Consider the following 26,428-nt stretch of genomic DNA (forward strand, 5'->3'; position numbering starts at 1 on the left):
ATTGTGTTCTGATGTTGGTGTTGATGTAGAATAGATTACTATTTGGTGTGACAGTCAGAGCGCTATTTGCCTTGTGAAGAATCCAACTTTCCATGCCAGAATGAAGCACATTGATGTGCAGTTTCACTTTGTGAGAGATATGGTGGAAGATGGAAAGGTAAATTTAGAGAAGGTAGATACTATGAGGAATGTTGTAGATGCATTAATGAAACTAGTGGGCATTGCGAAGTTCAGATGGTGTTCAGAGTCTATGGGCCTTTTGGCCTATAGCGGTTAGTTCCTGTTATGTTCCTATTGCTCTTACAAGGTGTTTGACAAGTGGGAGAATGTTAGGAATAAGGTGTCTCAACCTTGGATAATTCCTATTCTTATTATTTGTTTTGTAAAATGTATTTCTTGCAAATAATTTAATTAAGTGTGAGTGTACATGTCTAGTTGGCATGTTGATGTGTCACTCCACTTGATGTGTCGACATCTTGAATTGTGTGTAAGGAGATCATGGCTGAAATGGTTATGACAGATTCCTATGACATGTAAGAGCTATTTCTAGGGAGATTTCAATGATGGATGAAGGCATGCAAGACATGTGGCACCTAATAAAGTTGAGTAGTGTACACTCTTCCTCAATCATGGGGTTCGGGGCATCGGCCCAAAAAAAAATTTAGGGTTCCTATTTTCTTAGAGAATGGTAAAACCCTAATATGGCTATCTTTGGAAGTTGCCCTAAAAAGGAAAGCGCATAAGCATTTTTTAGTGTTACAGACTGTGATATGAAAAGAGTGTATTGTTGGTATGATATCATGCTACTGGATTTTGTCTTTAAGTGTCGATTGTCTCCTAAAAGAACTTGCATTGCAAGTGTGTTGTAACCATTGTGTTGAAGATAATACATTGTGCAAGTTTTGGAGTGTTGGGTTTTTTTACCAAAAGGTTTTCCCCAGGGTAAATCATTGTGTCATTCTCTATTTTCTGTATGCATGGTATATGGCTGCAATATCTTTGTTAAAGTAGTTAACGAATCTGAAATTGTAAGGATTTAAAAGAATTTGCACAATACTTTCCTCTAGAGATTAGTGTAGGAAGCTGTTTCCGTACCTAAGTTTCCTTACATTTCATACCATGCCCTAGGTGCCTATTTCAGTCTATACAAGGCTTTGTGTAATTTGCACACCATGTCACTATCTTTTGATAAGGCAAACCCTTCTGGTTGCTCTATATACACTTCCTCTTCTAGGATTCCATTTAGAAAAGTAGACTTCAGATCCATCTGATAAACCTTAAATCCCTTAAATGCTACAAATGCAAGTAGCATTCGAACACCTTCTAATCTAGCCACATGAGTAAACATTTCTCCATAGTCTTCTCCCTCCTCCTGAGCATATCCCTTGCATACAAGCCTAGCCTTGTTCCTTACAACTGTGCCTTCTTCATTCAGCTTATTCCTGAAGACCCATTTGGTACCTATGACATTTTTATGTTCTGGTCTGGGCACCAAAGACCATGTCGCATTCTTTTCTATTTGGTCTAGCTCCTCTTCCATTGCTTTAATCCAGTTTTCATCTGTAAGAGCTTCTTTGGAAGTCTTGTTCAAATTCAAAAATCATGCAAGAATTCTCCTTCACTTTTCTTCTTGTGAGTATCCCTGCATCTTTGTCTCATATGATTTACTTTGGATCATGATGCAGCTTCACATATCTAGGAATGACTCTAGCCTGATCTGCTAGCTTTTCTTTTTCTTCTTCACTAACCTCTTCTTCTTCTCTTAGTGCAACTTCTATTGGTATAGGAACACTAAGATATTTACAAGTTTCTTTCTTTATTGGTTCCCAGAAGGCTATACCTAGTTCATCTTTCACTTCTTCACTACATGTTTCCTTAGGTTCCTCAAGGGATTCATCAACACTGACACTGATACTTTCAACAATTTTTTGAGTTTTATTGTTGTAGCACTTGAGAGCTTTTCTTTTAGTGGAATATCCCAGAAATATTCCTTCATCACATTTTGCATCAAATTTGCTCAAATGCTCACCTCTCTTGATATAGCACTTACTGCCAAACACTTTAAAGTAACTCAGAGTGGGAGTTTTCCTAATCCAATACTCATAAGGGGTTTTATCTTTTCCTTTCTTGATGAGTACCCGGTTTATAATATAGACTACAGTGCTCAGTGCTTCTCTCCAAAAGGTGTGAGCAATTTTTCCTTGGATCGACATTGTTCTAAATGCTTCAACTATAGTCCTGTTGTTTCATTCTACTATGCCATTCTGTTGTGGTGTCCTTGGGGTAGACAACTGCCTCTTGATACCATTATCTTCACAGTACATATTGAATTCATCAGAAGTGAATTCTCCTCCTTAATCAGTTCTCAGACATTTTATCTTTTTACCACTTTCTTTCTCTACTAATGCTCTAAAAGCTTTGAACTTTCCAAATGCTTCAGACTTGTCTTTAAAGAATGTGACCCACATCATTCTTGAGCATTCATCAGTAAGAATTATAAAATACCTATCTCCCTGAATACTTCTAGTTTTCATAGGACCACACAAATCAGTATGTAGAAGATCAAGTAAATTTTCTATTGAGAAAGACTTACCTTTAAAAGTTGAGGAAGACATCTTCCCAAGTTGACATTCTTTGCACAAATAATTCTTAGGTTTGTTTAGCAAAGGTAATCCTCTTATTGCCTTGATCTTACTGGCTTTAATAATGTTGTCAAGGTGTCTCCTATGCCATATCCAACTATCATCAAACTTAGCCATTAGACACCGACTTATCTTGGCATTCAACTGAAATAGGTTACCTTGGGTCTGCTTACCAGTAGCAATAAGTTCACCACTCTTCCCAATTATACTGTAGACTCCTCCTTTGAATTCCAGAACTAGTTCTTTGTCATTCAGCTAAGCAACACTCAACAGGTTATGCTTAAGACCTTCTACCTAGTAGACATCATCTGCACTACTCTTTCCATTCAGTTAGATGGATCCTTTACCTTTCACCAAGCATAGTGCATCGTTGTTAAATCTAACAACACCTCCATCATATTCCTCCAGAGACAAAAACTTTCTTTGGTCACCAGTCATGTGGTGAGAACAACCACTATCAATTATCCACTCATTAGAGTTGTCAATGTGAGAGACAAGATCTTTTTTGTCAGACACTTCTTCCTTTACTACTACAAACACTATATCTTCATTTTCTTCATCTTTTGATTCTTCATCAGTGACACCTTCATCCATAAAAACTAGACAATTTCTTTTGTTTCCTCCTTTATACTTTCTAAACCTCTCCAGTTTATCCTTATTGTCATTGTTAGGTCAATTAATAGCTATATGCCCTATCTTGTTGTAGGAAAAAGATTTCAAAGGAAGTTTACCTCTATATTTTCTAGTTCCCTTTAGAAGTCTTTTAGCAAGAAGAGCTTCAAACTCCATTAGAATCTCTTCATCATCCACATCTCTGCATTGTCTGGATTCATAACTGGTACTAGTTTCTTTTCCTTTTCTGGATGGTACAGTAGATGCTTTAAAGGCTGACTCAGTCTTTTGAACACTACCATCATAGCTATTCAACTCATATGCAATTAAATTTCAAATAATAGAATCTAAGGATACCTTGGTTTTATCAGTAGACCTTAGTTCCTGGATAGCAGCTGTAGACACCCAAAATTGTCCAGTCTAATTAAATAAATATCTTTATTTATTTAATTATTTTAGCCTAATTCTTCTATTAATTAAATAAATCTTTATTTATTTAATTAATTGATCCCACTTCTTCTATTAATTAAATAAATATTTATTTATTTAATTAATTCATTAGCCTTTTCTACCCATGACACATGTCATTCATCTCTTAATTCATACACTACCTACCCTCTCATTATTTTATTATTTTCTTTACCTACCCTCTAATCATAGCTGACCTCTTTTACACCTCTCAATCTTATCTCTTCATTTCATATAGTTTCTTATATATAAGGAGATGCTTCCTTCATTATCAAACCCTAACTACCTCACTATGCATTCAGCCTTGACTACGCTTTCGAACTTGCATATGCAATCAAGCCTACTTGCAACCACACTTCCATTCTTTGTTGAGCTCTTGTGCACATACAATCTGAGAGCAAATATATTAAGCAAGATCAATGGAGATAGGAAGAATGGAGATCCAAACCCTATTGGACATGTGATGGTATAATCTTTGTGATTTCATTTGAATTGCATTATCTTAGGTAATCTTCATATGTTATGGTGGATCTTTGTTGTTGTTATGCTAGGGTTTTATGGTTTAATTTATTTAGTCTTGTATGCTAGGAAATAGAAAATCATCAAAAGCAAGTAGATCAAAACACTAGACATGATAACTCAATCACAAGAGCACTCATTGCAATGAACCTATCCTAAAACACATTCAATAGAGACATTAAATGAAACATTCAAAAGCAAATATTATGCAAACTGGATGACTATTTGAATGCTCCTTCCATGCGGCTCCATTGTTCTTCTTTCCTCTTCAAATGGTTGGATTGTGGATCTCACCTACAAGTGCATATACAATTGAAAGCAAGATTGACATTGATGAAAAGCTCAAGAGTACTAGAAGCATAAATTCGATAGTCTGATTAGGGATTAGCAATTACCAATTAGCCTTGATTGATGAAGATCATCCAATTTATAGAGAAATTGGAGAGATGAACAAATTAGCATGATAGTGATTCGAATGGAAATTCAAATCAAGAATAGCAAAATTATGACATGTCTATGACAAATTGCTATGCAAGGATTTATGACAAGATTTTGAAATAGAAATAGACATTTAGGAATTTAGGAGAATTTAGAAAATTAGGTTAGAAATGATGACTTGGAAAATAGGAAATTGATGAAAAATAGGTAAATTAATTAATAATTTCTCATTCATTAATTAATTTACAAAAATAGGAGGAATTAATTAGCCAATTAAATGAATATTTAATTGTAATGAGAAGACTTAGGATAAATAAGTAATTTATTAATCCTAAAGGAAGAAAATGACAAGCAAGGTTAAATGACTAAATCATGAAACCCTAGAAGGTGAATTAGGTCTTGAAAGATAATTGACTCGATTTGATTTGATTTTGAATTGATAAATGACCAATGTTGATAAATGATTTGATTGAGATTGGTTGACAAAGATTAGTGACAAATTGACTGAATTGACATGATTGGAAAGGACAAGGATCGATGACGAATCGATCGCAATATGACAAGATTGACAAAAGGACAAAGATCGACCAAAATCATGATTGAAGATTGTTGTCGACAAGACCAAATTCGAAGACGAGACAGATGAAGAATGTAGAAGGACTCGATGTTCGCAAATGATAAAGATCAAGTGCGAATCATAGGAGAAATGTTAATGCGACGCAAAAACCTAACATGAGGCAATGCGCAAATGTTAAAGTATGACCTCGCAAGCGTTTGACCATTTTTAGGTGTCTACAAGTCTTTCAACATTGTTGTTATTCCACTTTCACCATATGCAGCAACAACTCTGATTGCATAGATTGGTAATAATGATCTAAGAACTTTACTAACAATAGTGGTATCATCAATAGTTCCACCGGCGCTTTTGATATCACCAACCATAGTCTTAATCCTAATGCAATATTGTTGAATGGTATCACCTTCAACCATTCTCATATCCTCAAATTTACCTCTAAGGCTCTCTTCCTTAGCTTTCTTTACATGCTCATCACTACCATAGATGTTTTCCAGTGCATCCCATACATCCTTAGGTGTGTCCTTGTCTTTACATCAGTAAACTCAATATCTGATAGGCTGCTGATAAGAGCTTTAATGACTTGCCCATTTTACTAGATCTCTCTCTTCCGATCATCAGTCAGAGTGCCAGTGGGAGTCACATAGGCATTCTCAACATAGCTCTAGTGTTGAGCACCCATACTCTTGATGTAAATATTCATTCTGTCCTTCCATATCTTAAAGTTATCACTATTGAACTTAGGACCTTCCCTCTTCATCATTACAACGGGATCTTTTACCTCAAGCGGTTAAGCTTATATCATTGATGACCTAGACTGCTCTGATACCAATTGATGAATAATGATGAACAACAGATACCCCAGCTAGTACTAAGAGGTGGGGGGGGTGAATCAGTACAGGCAGAAAACTTTCTCAACAACTTATCAGGTTAAAGCAATACCAACTGGTTGTCACCATTATTGAACTTAACCACAACAATATTAGTTAAACTCAGTAAGACATCAGACACCATAAACTAATGTCTGAACACTTCAAATATAATCAATAATTGATATCACCTTCACCCATAAACATATGCATGTGGTATACTAGAAATACCATAACCTATTAACTCTGCATGCATAATCTTTCAACCAAATAATTCATAAACATCACATGAAAAATGCATAACACATAGCACAGATTTTTCACGTGGAAACCCAAATGGGAAAAACCATGGTAGGGATGAATACCCACAAGCTTGTTTTTGAACTCTTTTGAAGCTTTCCTTGTTAGGAGCCTAGTCCGGTTAAAGACTTTATAATAAGGTTTTGTTGGGAACCAAACCTGTTAGAGATCACCCGGTTAAGGGATGGCTATATACCCTATTAAAGGTTGAAACCCTGTTAGAGGCTACCTCACTAGAGGATTTGAAGAACTCAATGATCTTGAGTCACCTGGTTATAGGTTTTACAATAAACATGTTAAAGCTACCCGGTAAAGGGATTTTCCAACAGTTGAAATGATCAGAAGACAACAGGTAAAACTTCTGATCTAATAATAGCACTACATGCCAAGGCAAATCCTTTTCACTTCCTCTTCTCTGCAATCACACTCTGTAGTTTTCCACTCACTAGTTTGGCAAGTATCTCATCACTTGAATACACACAACATTTTCCAACAACTTTACAATAACAAACACCATCAACCTTATAAACAACAATTAGGTCGGTAACATTAACCCTATACCCTAAGATGCTTAGGTTTACAATACAGGCAGTCCAATCCTGGTCGTCCAAACATATTGCATAGAGTATTACAATTTCAAATAGATCACAAGACAATCTTCATTGTTCATTCATCATCGCTCATGGGAATCAGTAACCCATCACGCTTTCCTCTCATACCATTAAGAAGAATGATCATTCTTGAGGTAGACTTCAAATGCGATCGATCTTCTCATACAAGATCCTCAAGAAAATCATTCACATGCACAAAGGTGACATGGAACCTCGATATCATTCACATCTCTTAGTTAACTCATCATAGAGTATCATTGGTTGCATCACACAAGTTGGATTGTCAAACCGATAACCATAGAGCTGAGACTAACAATCGGTAGTCACACTAAGTGAAACCCTGACACCGGTTCACTACATCTCTTCATGCTTCTTCATACCAGTTCACCAAATTCTTTCAATCTACATACTAGTTCACTTACACTTATTGATATCAATGACAACATACATTATCATCATATCAACATGTTGGTTCATCATATGCCAATGATATCCAACAAAAAATACGTTAGCGGAATCCCTGGTGAAAGTTGTTGCGGGTTTGATTTCATTAAGATATAAGGATATGGAATGGTCATTAGGAAAGATATCAATGGTGGTATGTCCTTCATTTTCCTAGTCCATAGGTTTAGGAGGGATTAAGGATAAAGGACCCTCATGTTAAATTATGTCAAAGATATTAGGGGTCATGATAGAGATGTCAAAATTTTCAATATGTATTTCCATGTCTAGAATGATACTCTCATCAGAATGACCTTTCGCAAGTAGCTCTCGATTGTCCTTGATTAAGTCCAAGTTAACCGAATGTGATTCTGACTCAAGTAGGCTAGTTCCTAATGTTTGTCCTACATACATGTGAACTATATTGACATCTACATCTGCTTCTTCCTTTTCAATTTCAAGTTGCTCTGGTTTGCTTTTCCATGATAGCAAACATTCTTCGGTCCCTTGATCTCTTAGTTGCATTTGTTTTTCCATGTTTGACAAAATTGATGCAAATGATTGTTCCTTGGATTGTGTGCTTGAAGATGCTACCCCTCTATTATGTGAAACAATGACCTCTTGAGCTGGTTTTAGATTACTAAAACACTGCAATGGATTTGAGTCTACTGAGATCATGATTTCCTACCCATTGTAGGGAAATTTCAGGCACTGATGACGTGTTGATGGAATAGGCTATATGCCATGTATCCATGGTCCTCCCAAGAGTCGATTTTATGGTAATTCTAAGTCAAAAAATTGGCATGTTGTGTCTTTCTGCAAAGGTCCCATGCTGATGGGTAAAATCACAATTCCTTTAGAGGAATGCTCTTCTTCATCATATGCTTTGATTTTTATCTTTTTCTGGGGATCAACTGCATCTTCTAAATAACATAGAGCACGAACAAGACTCAAAGAGAAAATTTTTAAGCCAACTCCCCCATCTATTAGGACACATTTAACAACTGTTCTATGAATGAGGACTTCAATTTGCACGGAGTCAATGCTTGGATATGAAGGAGATGAACTTTGAGTAGGATCCTTTGAAATTGGTTTGATGGGTATATTATTTGGTGATGATGCTATTGAAGATTCTTGCAAGTTTTCACGAGGCATAGGAATAGATGCCTTTGGAGTGTCGATTTTCTTATGGGAGAATGAGCCCTTGCTAGACATAGGTGTGTGATTGTGATCTTTCTCATCAAAATCCCTTAGGGATCTCTTTAAGAGTTGCATAAAAGAGCTACCTTTCTTTGGATATGTATTTGAATCCTTGTGAGGTTTTGACATAGTTGGATTTTGATTTTGGACTTGTTTGATTGCTCTGATATGTTGGCTTTTTATGTCTTCTTGTATTTTGCTTTGGTATGCCATGTTGATATGATTTTCAATTATTTCAAGTGTTTTTGTTTTCATTTCATGGGTTCAATTGTCTAAAAGTTATTTTGATAAGTGATCAACTACCGATGTAAATGTGATAGAGCAATATGACACAAAAAGATGGCTCAAGTGTTTAATGGTTTGCAAGTTTTTCGATCTCTGGTTTTGGAGTGCAATGATGATGATTTGATAAAAACCAAGTCCAATAGGAATGATATATCCTATGATACAGGACAAGGTTGTCCTGACCAAATGTTGTAGTTTCGTGATAAAGGATGATAGATCCTAATGAGAAACTATGTTTTTGAGTGGCCAGTTTATCAAAGAGGGTGATGATGCACTTTGAGATGTTTAGATCTTGAACTTGTTGAGGGTAAGTACTTGAAAATATTGAGGTGTCTATTTCTAGAGTCTGATTTGACAAATGATAAATTCACCAAGTAAACCAAGAAGACAATCCAAGCATAAAATGAAAAATAATAGGTGTTTATGATCACTTTAAGTTGACTAAGCAAATATAACAAACCTGAAAAAGATGCACAAGAAGGCAACTCTAGACCAACAGAGACAAAAATTCATACGACAGTTTAAGTAGCTTCAGACGACAATACATACAGGCCCATATGACAAATTAGGAATCTCATATGACAAAGAAGAAGATCGTACAACAATTCCCATTGAGAAAAATGATAAACCAGAGGCTTCATACAAGAAACTTTTCTAAATCATATGACAAACTAGAAGGCTCGTATGACAAAACACAACCTCATACGACTCAAGATAGAATAGAGGTAAAAAATGTTGTTTGGATAGATTTTTTATCATTCAAGTTTGATGTTTGCTTATGTTTTCTAGTTTTAGATGTCTGATTTTCCTTTTTCAAGGATGAATACATATCAAACACGCAATATGTTAAATGACCTCAAGCACATTATGCTACCTAAGGAAGTTGGTTGAGAGAGAAAACCTTTTCTTGCAAACTTAGGTACACACCCAATAGCTAATCAGAATATGACTGTTGATTCTCATGTAATGGATTCTCAATGCCGTATTATCCGACTCCAAATGCTGATGGGGGCATGATATGCAATGTATCTTGGGAGAGTTACTATATCTCTTGCACAAATATTATCACCCTTTTAGAGGTGAATCGGGTAGCTTCTAATTTAACCAGAACTGGTAAGGGATCCATTCGGCACGTTAGGGTATAAACTCAATTAAGAGGTCTCCCTGCCTTGAAAACTAGGGTTTGATATACATGAAGGTATGGAGGAGAGCTATTCCTGAGCACTGCCATTGAATTTATTTTCATCAAATCACATTTAGTTTATAGTGGGTTGGATTACTTGGTGTTAGTCGTTCCCACTTAGGTCGCTCCCCTCTCACTGGCCTTAATGGCTAAGAGTTATTAGCTCCTCAGGAGAGCAGGCCTACTAAAGATATGCACTAATGAAAGTAAAGGACGAGTCTAGATTTTTGATCACCTAAGAAATTTGAGAGCATACCCGCCTATCATCAAAACACATAATACATGATTGTTCATTTCCATTAGCAAAAAAAGTGTGCCTAGAAAATTTAAAGAGGAAATAAAGTCTAGTGGAGTCCTCCTAGGCAACCTGCAAAATAGATGCATTAGTAGTCATGATGTTTTTTGTTGAAACAAAGCTTTTGTTGATATTTTTGTATGGTTTTGTCATTGATGTCAACACCTATCATCACTTATCAACTCTGGCACTTTGGAGGATCAACAATGTTCACTAGCAAGCAAGTGACTTATGCACAGTCATGGGTATATGGTACACCAACAGGATATATTGTTTGTCGGCACTTGTAATGACATGGAAAACATTTGGTTATGTCAAAGAGATCATTTGGACACTTTGTCTTGGAGATTTGTTCATTGGCATATTCATACTTGCATATTTGTTGTTACTAGCAAATAGGTCCAGGTTATGCACCGGTGAGCTTATCTATTCCAGATCAGCATGACACACTTTGGAGATGATTTTGTTGTTATTGTAAATGCATTAAGCTAACATGTTGAATCGGATGTTGCACCAGTTATTGATTTACTTGTAATTGTTTTATTGTAATATCTTTGAGAGACGACCTACTAAAATTTCTCTTAGGTAATGGTATATATGTAAGATCTTATTTGTAAGATCGATATGCCATAGGGATAAGGAATTGTAAGAAGGTATGTGCAATAATAAGAAGAGCTATACACACAGACATCATTTGTAGGTGAAGCAAAGTATTTGTAAAGACAATCAGAACTACACCAGTACTGAATCAAGCATATAAAGATGCTATTTTGAGAAATACATTCTTATTGGATTTAATTATCCAATTGTAGTCAGTGTGACTCCTATTTGTGTTTGAGCAGTGAGCTCTAGGTGCTTGGCCTTTCTGCATGTGCAGACCCCATTTGTATACACATACTATCTGCAATAGTATCATTTGATTGTGGCTAAGGTTTCCCACCGTGGTTTTTCCCCTTATAGGGTTTCCACGTACAAATATTGGAGTTATGTGTTGTGAATGTTATTGTATTTCTGTTTCATGCATTAATCTTTACCGGTACTGTAATGAACTGATTAATTGTCTACCAGCACAAATTTTTGTTTACCAGTATTAAGCATTAAGGTTGGTTAAGTTGTTTTTGATTTGAATCTATTTGAAAACTGATTCACCCCTCCCTCTTAGTTGTCTTTAGGACCTAACAATTGGTATCAGAGCTTAGTCCTCTTTTTGTGGAAGTTTAACAGCTTGAGGAGATCTAATGTCTACTAACTATTTTAGGAAGGACAGTCCTAAACTTGATGGAACCAACTATGGCATAGGGAAGATCAGAATGGAGACACATCTAAATTGCATTGGAAAAGACATCTAGGATGTTACAAAGAATGGCTACATTGCTCCTACTCAAAGTCAGCCTAATCCACTTACCTTGGGAAAAGATGAAGAAAATGATTGCAAAGCAAGAGAAGCACTTTTGAGTGCATTAACAAATCAAAAATCATGGGATTATCAGATAGGTCTACTGCTAAAGCTATTTGGGATCATTTGGAAACATTGAATGAAGGAGATTCCATAGTTAAAATTGCAAAACTTGAAAGCTTCAGGGTCAGGTATGAAAATCTGAAAATGGAAGAAGATGAAAGGATTTTTGCTTTTATGGAAAGAGTTAATGAAATAGATTTGGGTATTAAATGTTGTGGAGGAACCTTAAGTGAAGATGAAATTATTTCAAAAAATTTAAGAGCATTGCCACCAGCATATAAAATGAAAGTTACTATTATAAATGAGTTGAGAACAATGCCTAATACATCAGTAACTAGGGATACATTGATTGGAAAACTTTCAACTTTTGAAATTGAGGAATTTGGTCATGTTGCTACTATAAAGACATATTTAACTTTTAAGGCATCAATATCATCTCCATCATTTAACAAGTCTGATTGGAAAGCCTTTTATGCAAGAGAACTTGAGGAAAGCAGGAGAGAAAATGAAGAACTTGAAGCACTATTTGCAAGGAAAATGCCTAAAGGTCCATTTGGAAGTAAGTATGAAGGTAAAGCACCCTTTAAATGTTTTAACTCTAACAAGATTGGTCATATGGCTTTGAGATGCCCTGATAGGCATGCTAGACTAAGAGAAGATCCTAGAAGAACATACAAGCCTAACCATGAATATCAGAGATACATATTTAAGATGAATAATGATAAATCTTGTTATCTTGCTGATGAAGGAGTCACTAATGATTCTAATGAAGATCTGACAAACAATGGATGGGTTTTTGTTGCTATAACAGAAGATCAACTGGCACCTACTGTTCAACTGGTAGAACAAGCCTTGGTAGCTGAAGTTGAAGTTAAGGATGAATGGACCATTGATTTAGGATGTTCACATCATATGACTGGTGATAAAGGTAAATTCTTGAACTTTCAGGAATATAATGGAGGTTTGGTAAGATTTGGATATGATAAAGCTTGTTTGATCAAAGGAAAAGGTACTATATCTCTTGATGGTAAGCATAATATTGACAATGTTTACTATATAGAAGGTTTAAAGCATAATCTTTTGAGTTTTGGTCAATTAGTTGAAAACGGATTTCAGTTACAATTCAAGAATGGTAAATGCAAAATTATGAATAGATCTGGTTTGGAAATTGTAACTGGTAATCAAACTAGAGGTAACATCTTTCATTTGAATAACAGTGAAAAGACATGCTTGGTTGCACATATTGATGAAAGTTTGCTATGGCATAAGAGACTCTGTCATGTAAATTTTGATTGCATGGTAAAAATTAGTACTACTAAGGTAGTTAGAGATTTACCTAAGATTATTAAGCCTCACAATTTGGTATGTAAGGAATGTCAATTTGGAAAACAAGTTAGAGCATCTTTTAAAAGTATTCCAGAAAAATCAAATAATGCTCTTGACGTAATTCACACTGATTTATGTGGTCCAGCTAGAACTAAAAGCTTACAAGGTGATAGATATTTCATGCTAATCATTGATGACTATTCTAGAATGTGTTGAATTACTTTTCTCAGAGAAAAATCAGAAGCACTTGTGAAGTTCAAACTATTCAAAGCAATGATAGAGAATGAAACTGGTAAGAAAATCAAATGTTTGAGATCAGATCAAGGAGGTGAATTTACATCTAAGGAATTTAATGCATTCTTTGAAGTGAATGGAATCGGAAGACAGTTATCAACACCATGAACACCACAACAAAATGGAGTTGTAGAAAGGAAAAACATAACTATCTAGGATGTAGCTAGAAGTATGTTATCTGAAGCAAATCTACCACATGTATATTGGAGAGAGGTAGTAAGCACAACGGTCTATACATTCAACAAAGTTCACATCAAAGGAGAAACCAGTAAGACCCCTCATGAACTATGGTTTGGTATTACTCCTACTCTTAAATATTTTAGAATAGTTGGTAGTAAATGCTATATTAGAAGAGATGAGTATATTAGCAAATTTGATCCTAGAAGTGATGAAGGAATATTTCTTGGTTAATCTAAGAGCAAGGCATATAGATGTTTTAACAAGAGATTGCAAAAAATTGCTGAGAGTACAAATGTGAAGATTGATGAACAATTTAGAGGAAATTCAAGGTATATAGACTCTGAACCGGCAACAGAAATACTAGCAAATGAAGCTACATTGAATCCACTGGTATAGAACGAAGATCCAGTTAGACCGGTATCATCTGAAAAATTCCACTGTAATTGAGGAACAACAACAAACGAAGACACCTCGGTATGTAAGACTCAATCACTCTAAAAATCAGATAATTGGGAGCAAGTATCAAGTGTTGGCATTATGTGAACCGGTATAAGGACATAATGATATTGTATGTTGTCATTGATGTCAATATCTGATATGAGGTGAACTAGCATATGTGATATGTCAGAAGAGAGAATGGACATATGTGTGAACCGGTATATATGCCAAAGTGAAGTAGTTTCAAGATGAACCACCATGTCAAGATGAACCGACATGCAGTTATCGGAACTGGCACATGAAAGCACTGTGTGACTACCGGTTGGTAGGTAGTTTCCACTTCAGGATTTCTGGTTGGAGTACCTCAAGCCTAGGTGATTCAATCGGTGATCTTTGTGTGACGAGTTAGTACTATAATGAAGAACAGATCATGTTGCCACGTAAGCCCTGTGCGCGTGAAGGATCTTGCATGAAGAAGACTATTCCTATCTACCTCAGGAATGTGCAAAGTTTGTCAAATGGTGATAACGCGTGATGGGTTATCAGCCACCATGAAATCAGTGGATAATGGACGATGGAGAATGTCTTGAGATCGATTCAATATTGTTGCATTTAATGCAGTATGATTCAACGGTCAGGATTGAACCACTTGAATTGCTTAACCTAACAGGTTTAGGGTTTAGGGGTTTTGCTTCCGACTTGTCTGTTTCCTACAAGGTTGATGTTGTGTTTCTTTCTAAGGTTGTTGGCAAAAGTTGTGTGTGTGTATCCAAGGGAAGTGATACGTGATTCTTGCCAGACCAAAGGAGAGGAGAGATACCTGCAAAGTGAATGTGCAGAAGGTAAAGAGGAGCCAAAATGGATCTGCATTAGCATTGAGTGCAGTTACCAGATCATTGTAATTCCTATTGATCTTTAACCACTTCAACAGTTATCAAATCCCTTAACAAGGTAGCCTTAACCAGCTTTATACAAATCCCTTAATAGGGTAGCTTTAACCGACTTGATTCAAATCCCCTAATAGGGTAACTCGAAGTTAATGAGTTCTAGGAAGCTATAGAGCTCTGGAGATCCTTTAGCTATTGAGTTCTTGAAATCCTCTAATAAGGTAACCCTAACCAGGTTTAACCCTTAACCAGGTATTGTAGCCATCCCTTAACTAGGTGATCCCTAATAGGATCGGTTCCTAGCAAAATCTATTGTAGTGTCTTTAACCGGACAAGGCTCCTAACAGAGAAAACTTCTAAAGAGTTCAAAAGAATATTGTGGGTATTCATCCCCACCATGGTTTTTCCTAGTTGGGTTTCCACGTGAAAAATATGTGTGTCATGTGTGATGCTTTGTTATTACCTGTTGAGCATATGATGGTTCTGTGTTTTATGCATGTCTATAAAAAATATTGAAATAACTATTGTGAAGATCAGATGATAGTTTACCTGTTCATGCATGAGGGTGTAATGGTCCTATAGTACTGAGCTAAGAGGAAAGCTTAGTGAGTGACCAATTTATGATTGTTTTAGTTATTCTGAGTCTTCCTGGTTGCACTCTATCTCAACCAGTATTACTATTTGCCAGTCATTTGGAGTATTTTTTGTCAAGCCGGATTTGGACTGTATTTTTGTTTGTATTGATTCATCCCCCTCTCAGTACCAGTTTGGTACTATTCATTCATCAATGAGTTATCAATTGGTATCAGAGCACTCTAGGTCCTTTATGTTGTAAGGTTAACCACTTGAGGTAAAGATCCCAGTCAAATGATGAAGAGGGAAGGTCCAAAGTTTAACAGGGAAAATTTTAGTATATGGAAAGATAGGATGAAGATATTCATTAGAAGCATGGGTGCTCAACACTAGAGTTATGTTGAGAATGTCTATGTTGTCCCTACCGGTACTCTCACTGATGTCCAAAAGAGAGAGATACAAGAAAATGGGCAAGTCATGGAAGCCCTCATTAGTAGTCTATCTGGCATTGAGTTTTTTGATGCTTAGGACAAGGTAAATCCCAAAGAGGTATGGGATGCTCTTGAAAATATCTATCATGGTGATGAACATGTAAAACAAGCTAAGGAAGAAAGCCTGAGAGGGAAGTTTGAAGATATCCAGATGGTTGAAAGTGAGACCATTCAATAGTATGGAATAAGAATCAAAATGGTTGTTGGAGAAATCAAGAGTGCAGGTGGTAAAATAGAAGATTCCACTATGGTAAGCAAAGTCCTGAGATCCCTGTTGCCGGTCTATGCAATAAGGGTTGCTGCTATTCAAGAGCTGAGATCAATAGACAAGACCAAGGTATCTTTGGACTCCATCATAGCCAAGCTGATAGCCTATGAGCTAAATAGTTTTGATGATAGTGTTCAAAAGATTGAATCAACATTTAAAGCCTCTGCTTTACCATCTAGAAAAGGAAAAGAAGCTAGCACTAGTGGTGAACCTAGTCAGAGCAGAAAAATGAATGATGAGGATATTTTGATGGCATTTGAAGCTCTTCTTGCCAGTAAGCTTCCTAAAGGAACCGGTAAATACAAAGGTAAGCTACCTTTGAAATGCTTTTCATGTAACCGGATAGGACATATTGCTATAAACTATCCTAATGGCAATAACAAGGACAAACCAAAAAGGTTAAGGAAATTCAAAGGAGGAAACTGAAGAAACTATTTTGTAGCAGTTGATGAAGGTGTCACAGATGAGGAATCAGAAGATGAAGAGAATGAAGACATTGTGTTTGTTGCTGTAAAGGAAGATGTGGTAGACAAGAAGGTTAATCATCTCCCGGTTTGATAATTCTAATGAGTGGATCATTGACAGTGGCTGTTCTCACCATATGACAAGTGACCGGAGCAAGTTTCTATCCTTGGAGGTGTATGATGGTGGTGTGGTTTGCTTTGGAAATGATGCACCATGCATGGTCAAAGGAAAAGGGTCCATCTCTCTAAATGGAAAGAGCAGTTCTAACAATGTGTACTGGGTTGATGTTCTCAGACACAACCTTCTAAGTGTTGCCCAGCTAAATGACAATGGCCTCACTCTGGAATTCAAGAATGGAGTTTGCAAAATCAAAGGAAAAGATGGTAAATTGGTGGCCACCAGCATGCAGACCAAAGGTAACTTATTTCATCTAAATGCAAATATAAGTACATGTCTTATGGCTAAGCTTGATGATAGCTAGATATGGCATAGGAGACTCTGCCATGTAAACTTTGATAACATTGTAAAGGCTAGTAAGATCAAAGCAGTTAGAGGGTTGTCAGTGCTAAGCAAACTGGATAATACCTTGTACAGAGAGTGTCAATTGGGGAAAATGTCTTCCTCAACCTTTAAAGGTAAATCTTTCACTGCTGACAACTTTCTTGATCTTGTGCATACTGATTTGTGTGGTCCTATGAAAACTAAAAGTGTGTGGGGTGATAGGTACTTCATGATTCTCATTGATGACTGCTCAAGAATGATGTGGGTCACATTCTTGAAAGACAAGTCTGAAGCTTTTGTGAAATTCAAAGCTTTCAGAGCATTAGTGGAGAAGGAAAGTGGTAAAAGGATCAAGTGTCTCAGAACTAATCAAGGAGGGGAATTCACTTTTGGTGAATTCAACAAGTATTGTGAAGAATTTGGCATCAAGAGGCAACTGTCAGCCCCCTGGACTCCATAGTAGAATGGCCTAATAGAGAGGAATAACTGGACTGTAGTTGAAGTAGCTAGAACCATGTTGGTTCAAGGAAAGGTAGCTCACACCTTTTGGAGAGAAGCAGTGAGCATTGTAGTCTACACTATGAACCGGGTACTCATCAAGAAAGGTAAGGACAAAACTCCTTCTGAGCATTGGACCGGTAAGACATCGGTGGTTAGCTACTTTAGGGTATTTGGTAGCAAATGTTACATCAAGAGGAGTGAACATCAGGGCAAATTTGAAGCTAAATGTGATGAGGGAATATTCCTAGGATATTCCACCAAGAGTAAAGCTTTCAAGTGTTACACTAATAGGACTCAGAGAATTATGGAAAGTATCAATGTAAGAGTTGATGAATCCTCTGAGAAAACTAAGGAAATTAATAGTGAGCAAGATATAAATGAACTAATTGCAACCTTCTGTGAATTGGTTGTTAGTCAACCGAGTACCAGTAACAGTGTTCCTGAACCAATGAATGCTGATATTGATGAAGATAAGGATTAAGAGGAAAAGAAAGAAGAACCAGTCAAGACCATTCCTCGGTATGTCAAGTTGAATCATGATCCTCAGCAGATCATAGGAGATAAGGATATAGGAATCCTTACAAAGAGAAAGATCAGAGAAAACTCATGTATGATCTCTGAATTTGAGCCTAAATCATTCAAAGAGGCTCATAAAGATGAAGACTGGATCAAGGCAATGGAAGAGGAACTTGATCAAATAGAGAAAAATGGTACATGGTCCATGGTTCCCAGACTAGAGCATAAAAATGTCATTGGCACCAAATGGGTGTTCAGAAACAAGTTGAATGAGGATGGCACAGTGATTAGGAATAAAGCCAGATTGGTGTGCAAAGGATATGGTCAAGAAGAAGGAGAAGACTATGGAGAAACCTTTGCTCCTGTAGCTAGATTGGAAGGAATTCGTATGCTTCTTGCATATGCAGATTTTAAAAGGTTCAAAGAATATCAAATGGATGTAAAATCTACATTCCTAAATGGTGTACTTGAAGAGGAGGTGTATATAGAGAAACCAGATGGGTTTTCCCTATCTGAAGATAGTGATATGGTGTGTAGGCTACATAAAGCCTTATATGGTCTAAAGCAAGCACCTAGGGCATGGTATGAGTGCCTACATTCCCATCTTGTGAAGATTGGATTTTAGGGAACAAGTGAAGATAACAATATCTACTTGAAGTTTGAAGGAGACTAGATCTTGATCTGTGAGGTTTTTGTTGATGACATTATCTTTGGTGGAGATGACAAGATGAGTCATGAGTTTGCTGATGAGATGAAGAAAGAGTTTGAGATGTCACTCATAGGGGAGATTAAGTTCTTCATTGGATTGCAAATCCTGCAGATGAAAGATGGAATCTTTATCACTCAGTCCAAATATGTCAAAGAGGTGTTGAAGACCTTTGGCATGGAAGATAGCAAATCGGTTGGTACACAGATGGTGACTGGTTGTAAATTTACAAAAGAGGATGATTCCGCACTGGTTGATGAGAAGGAATACTAATCAATGACTAGTATGTTGCATTATGTAGTGCATAGCAGACCATATATTGCACATGTAGTTGGCATTACTGCAAGGTTCCAGAAAAGTCCAAGAGAATCCCACTTGGTTGTAGTCAAGTGGATTCTTAGGTATCTGAAGGGAATAGTTGACTATGGATTGTGGTACCCATACAATAATGATTTCATTCTGAAAGTATTCACAAATGCTGATTGGGTAGATAATGTGGATGACTGAAAAAGCACAACCGGTGGTGCATTCTTTCTTGGTGGTAGACTGGTCTCATGGATGAGTAAAATGTAGAGTTGTATCTCTCAGTCTACAGCGGAAGCAAAGTATGTTGCAGCTTTCATGAACTACACTCAGACAATCTGGATGAAGCATGTTTTAAATGGCTTCAAAATGCCTATATCTAAACCAATAAGTATATTTTGTGATAACACAAGTGCTATCAATATCTCAAAGAATCCGATTTTACATTCTAGAACCAAGCATTTTGAGCTTAAGTATCATTTCTTGAGGGAAAAGGTTCAGAATAAAGACATTACACTGGAACATGTTTTCAGTAAGGAGTAGTTAGCAGACATGTTTACCAAGCTTCTCCCAAAGACTACATTTGTGCATTTAAGAGGTGAATTGGGAGTACTCCCCCTTCAGGAGGTGAACTAAACGTATTTGTTCCACATTAGTTAGGTATTGCATAGTCAAATTTTTGTTGATTGATGTGTTGAAGGATGCTACTCCTCAGGGGGAGCAACATAATGGAATAGGGATGCTTGTGCCTCCACTTTGGCATTGTTGTCAAAGGGGGAGAAGGAGTGAAGCGGAAAAGATATCTACAGAAAATGGGGGAGAAGATGTGAAGTGGAGAGATATCTTTGTATATTACCATCAATGCCAAAGGGGGAGATTATTGGCATTATGTGAACCGGTATAAGAAAATAATGATATTGTATGTTGTCATTGATGTCAATATGTGATATGAAGTGAACCGGCATATGTGATATGTGAGAAGAGAGAATGGGCATATGTGTGAACCAATATATATGCCAAAGTGAAGCGGTTTCAAGATGAACCAGCATGTCAAGATGAACCGACATGCAGTTATGGGAACCGACACATGGAAGCACTATGTGAGTACCGGTTGGTAGGTAGTTTCCACTTTAGGATTTCCGATTGGAGTACCTTAAGCCTGGGTGACTCAATTAGTGATCTTTGTGTGATGAGTTAGCAGTATAATGAAGAATAGATCATGTTGCCACGTAAGCCCTGTGCGCATGAAGGATCTTGCATGAAGAAGACTATTCCTATCTACCTCAGGAATATGTGAAGTTTTTCAAATGGTGATAATGTGTGATGGGTTATTAGCCACCATGAAATTGGTGGATAATGGATGATGGAGAATGTCTTGAGATTGATTCAAGATTGTTGCATTTAATGCAGTATGCTTCAATGGTCAGGATTGAACCACTTGAATTTCTTAACCTAACAGGTTTAGGGCTTAGGGTTTTTGCTTCTGACCTATCTATTTCCTATAAGGTTGATGTTGTGTTTCTTTCTAAGGTTGTTGGAAAAAGTTGTGTGTGTGTATCCAAGGGAAGTGATACGTGATTCTTGCCAGACCAAAGGAGTGGAGAGATACCTGCAAAGTGAATGTGCAGAAGGTAAAGAGGAGCCAAAATAGATCTGCATTAGCATTGAGTGTGGTTACCAGATCATTGTAATTCTTGTTGATCTTTAACCACTTCAACAGTTATCAAATCCCTTAACAGGGTAGCCTTAACCGGCTTGATACAAATCCCTTAGCAGGGTAGCTTTAACCGACTTGATTCAAATCCCCTAACAAGGTAACTCAAAGTTAATGAGTTCTGGGAAGCTATAGAGCTCTAGAGATCCTTTAGCTATTGAGTTCTTGAGATCCTCTAACAAGGTAACCCTAACTAGGTTTAACCCTTAACCAGGTATTGTAGCCATCCCTTAGCTAGGTGATCCCTAACAAGATCGGTTCCTAGCAGAACCTATTGTAATGTCCTTAACCAGACAAGGCTCCTAACAAAGTGGACTTCTAAAGAGTTCAAAAACATATTGTGGGTATTCATCCCCACCATGGTTTTTCCTAGTTGGGTTTCCACGTGAAAAATATTTGTCATGTGTGATGCTTTTATCTTGTGATGCTTTGTTATTACCTGTTGAGCATATGATGGTTCTGTGTTTTATGCCTGTCTATAAAACATATTGAGCTAACTATTGTGAAGATCAGATGATAGTTTACCTGTTCATGCATGAGGGTGTAATGGTACTATAGTATTGAGCTAAGAGGAAAGTTTAGTGAGTGACCGGTTTATGATTGTTTTAGTTATTCTGGGTCTTACCGGTTGCACTCTATCTGAACTAGTATTACTATTTGCTAGTCATTTTGAGTATTTGCTATCAAACCAGATTTGGACTGTATTTTTGTTTGTACTAATTCACCCCCCCTCTCAGTACCAGTTTGGTACTATTCATTCATCATTGAGTTATCATCAAGGAGTTATGACAAGAGGAAGACTGAAAAATGAAGAGGTATGTCTTATTTCTCAAATTGAACCATCATCAATTAATGAGGCATGTGAAGATAAACATTGTATTAAAGCTATGGAAGAGGAACCAGAACAAATTGAGAAAAATAACACATGGACATTAGTTCCCCAGCCTAAAGACAAAAATGTGATTGGAACAAAATGGGTAATCAGAAATAAAGAAAGACTAGTGTGTAAGGGATATTCTCAGAAAGAAGGAATTGATTATAATGAAACCTTTGAACCAATAGCTAGAACTGAGGCAGTCAGATTATTCTTGGATTTTACTACACACAAGAACTACAAAGTATATCAAATGGATATTAAATGTGCATTTTTGAATGGAGATCTTGAAGAAGAAGTTTACATTGAGCAACCCGATGGATTTTCTTTGATAGATAATAAAGATATGGTTTGTAGGTTAAGGAAAGCTTTGTATGCGTTGAAGCAAGCTCCAAGAGCTTGGTATGCTAGATTAGATAAATATCTTTTGAAGATTGTTTTTTCTAAAGGTAATATTGACAACAACTTATACTATAAAGTGACTAATGATGACATTTTGGTTATAGAAGTTTTTGTTGATGATATAATCTTTGGAGGAGAAGATGAATTATGTAAATACTTTTCTATTGAGATGCAACATGAATTTGAAATGTCTATGATTGGAGAGATAAAAAAATTTTTAGGATTGCAGATCTCACAAACTGATAAGGGTATATTCTTAAGTCAATCCAAGTACTTGAAGGAGTTACTAAAGAAATTTTGGATGGAGATCTCTAAACTGGTAAGCACACCTATGATTACAAATGACAAATTATCACTAAGCGATGAATCTATACTTATTAATCCAACTAGGTACAAATCTATGATAGGAGGCCTATTATATTTGACTCAAACAAGACTTGATATTATGAATGTAGTATGTATTGTTTCAAGATTTCAGAGTAATCCTAGAGAAACTCATTAATCAGCAGTAAAAAGCATTTTCTGGTACTTACAAGGTACTACAAATCTTGGCTTATGGTATCCTAGAGATGAAAACTTTGAATTATGTGCATACACAGATGCAAACTGGGTAGGAGATATGGATGACAAAAAAAGCACCACTAGTGGAGCATTTTTTTTTGGAAGAAGATTAATTTCTTGGTTGAGTAAGAAACAAAATTGTACATCTTTATCAATAGCAGAATCAGAATATGTTGTAGCATCAACTAACTGTACATAGGTATTATGGCTTAACCAAATGTTGAAGGACATAAAGGTAAAATTCAAGGAACCTATAACCATCTATTGTGAGAACACTGCAACAATTGATATATCTAAGAATCCAGTACTACATTCTAAAACTAAACATATTTCTATCAAATTGAATTTTCTGAAAGAGAATGTTGAAGCAAAAGAAGTAAAACTAGTTTATGTGAATACTAAAGAGCAGATTGCAGATATTTTCAATAAACCTCTGCCTAAGGAGACCTTTTAATATCTTAGAGATCAGCTTAGGGTCATACCCCCACCGATAGAGACTTAGACAGTTGTTGATTGTCATCAACCGAAAGAACTAACAGAGAAATCTTTTACTCTGACTTTGATGAAGAGAGCTACTTCTCATGGGGAGTAGTTGGCATACTGAATTGGTTGGTATTTTGTATTTGACCTGGATTTTGTATTGGCTTTGGCATTTGATGTCAAAGGGGGAGAGATTGATACAGAAAAACACAAGGAAAACACATGTTACTCTCAGGGGGAGAGATTGTTACTTTGGAGAGATTGATTCTTAATCTTGATTTTTGGAAGATTATTATTTTTTGGTATTTGGCATTTCTGTTTCGGCACTTTGATGGTTTTTCCATTTTGTGTTGCCATCAATGCCAAAGGGGGATATTGTTGGTATTTTGGTATGTTTTTGTCATTGATGTCAACACCTATCAACACTTATCAACTCTGGCACTTTGGAGGATGAACAATGTTCACCGACAAGCAAGTGACTTATGCATAGTCACTGATATCTGGTACACTAGCAGGATATATTGTTCATAGGCACTCGTAATGACATGGAAAATATCTAGTTATGTCAAAGACATCATTTGGACACTTTGTCTTGGAGATTTGTTCATTGTCATATTCGTACTTGCATATTTGTTGTTACCGGCAAATAGGTCTAGGTTATGCACCGACAGGCTTATCTATTCTAGATCAGCATGGAATGGTTTGGAGATAATTTTGTTGTTATTGTAAATGCATTAAGCCAACATGTTGAATTGGATATTGCATCGATTATTGATTTACTTGTAATTTTTTTATTGTAATATCTTTGAGAGACGACCTACTAAAATTGGTCTTAGGTTATGGTATATATGTAAGATCTTATTTGTAAGATCGATATGCGATAGAGATAATGAATTGTAAGAAGGTATATGCAAGAATAAGTAGAGCTATACACATAGACATCATTTGAAGGTGAAGGAAGGTATTTGTAAAGACAATAAGAACTACACCTATACTGAATCCAGCATATGAAGATGCTATTTTGAGCAGTGCATTCTTATTGGATTTAATAATCCAATTGTAGTTTGTGTGACTCCTATTTGTGTTTGAGCAGTGAGCTCTAGGCACTTGGCCTTACTGCATGTGTAGACTGTAATTAACTGATAAATTGTATGTCGGCATAAAGGTTTGTTTACTGGTATTAAGCATTAAGGTTGATTAAGTTGTTTTTGGTTTGAATTTATTTGACAACTGATTCACCCCCCCTCTCAATTGTCTCTGGGACCTAATAGCTTTGACCAGCGTAATCTTCGACAATCATCCTGCAAAAACCAATTAGGCTGTTGAAAAAACTCACAAATAGACTAGGGTTAGCATTAGTAATAATAAAATTGAAGTATGAAACCCCTAAAATGCAAACTATTTTAAAAATACAGAAGCAAAATTTCATACGAGACTATTTACCTGATCGTACGAGTGAAAAATGGAGCTCGTACAACAATTCTGTCTCCTTAAAATCTCATACGAGTCAGGAAGAATTATCATTTGAGTGCACAAAGGAGATCATACAACATTGATAAGGGACTCGTACGAGATTCTAATTCTATCCCATCCAGAAATGAAGATTTGATGATGCTTGAGAGGCCAAAAATGATATTTCTGGCCCCACGGTGGGTGCCAAAATGTCGTGCGTGTGAAGTGTGATACCTGTAGCTACAACACAAAACACTCAATATATCATTACAAGAATGGTTAGCAAATTAAAATAAAATGAGAGATAAAACCATGACAAAGCGACCTATCACCTCCTAAGAGATGTAAGTATGGATTTTCTCTTAGATCTGGATAAGCAATCCCAATGACTTGAGTATACCTATATGGAGGATTTGAAATGATAATGATATGCAAAGATGAGATTGATTATGCTAGATTGATCCAAGAGACTAATTAAGCTAATGATATGCATGATTAAGCTATAATGATGATGCAATTATGCTAGAAAAATGATTGATTAAGATAAATCTAAGATGCAATTGCCTATAATAAAAATGATGCTCAAATGATATGCCTATAATAACAATACCTAAATTGCAAATGAGATGGGATCCTTTGTGCTCCAAAATAGGGGATATTTATAGGATTTCTAAGGCCAGGGGTGAGGTGGCAGGAATCAACGGTCAAGATTGAGTCTGAAGATATCAAGGGTGAAATTGGAGGAGGTTGGAGAAGAGGTTGGAGGAAGAGACACTTGTCATCTCTGTGGTGACAAGTGTGAAGAAGCTTTGCTCATAAAAGGGCAAGTGTCCAAGAGAGGAGACATGTGGCCAAAGTGCCATGTGTCTCAAGAAGAAAATATCTACACCATAGGAAGTTAGGATAAGGAGGTTAGGATGTGCAAGATAGGATAGGGTTAGTTAAACCCAAGGTTAGGTGGAAAGAGTTAGGTTAGAGGGATGGTTAGGTTAGGTGGTTAGAAGTTAGGAGACGTGGGTAATTTGAATTTAAAAATTCAAATAATAGGAAAAGACTTATTAATTCTCAACAACTCATAAATTGATTTGTTTTAATTAATTAGAGGATTAGAAGAATTGATTTGAAATGGGGGGGAGGATAAATTAATTTGAATTAATTAATCAAGGTTAGGTGGAATGAACCTATTAAATAAATCCTTAGATTTATTAATAGGTAGATAAAAAGGAGAATTTAATCAAATTGCTTAATGAATTCAATTAAATTAGGAAGGGGAATTAACTAAATAATTTCTTATTTAATTAATTATCTTCAGACCATTTTTTAGGTTTATGCAATAAGCATTTTGGATATTTTGAAGAAGACATGGGATAAACATTTGTTGTCCCTTAGGACAATTTTGTAGACATATTCAAATTTTTGTGAGCAACAATACATATCCTTGTATATAAGTTTTGGTAGCTTCCTATCTTTGGCATTTCTAACAAAGAGAGAGAGAGAGAGAAGAGTGAAAAAAGGTGCTAGTTCTTAGGGGGAGTTTGTATATTCTTGGTGAGTTTGAAATTTTGAAGTTTTGCAGTCTTGAGTGTACAGTTCATTTTTC

This window comes from Cryptomeria japonica, chromosome 9 (genome assembly GCF_030272615.1).
Source record: "Cryptomeria japonica chromosome 9, Sugi_1.0, whole genome shotgun sequence".
NCBI lineage: Eukaryota > Viridiplantae > Streptophyta > Pinopsida > Cupressales > Cupressaceae > Cryptomeria > Cryptomeria japonica.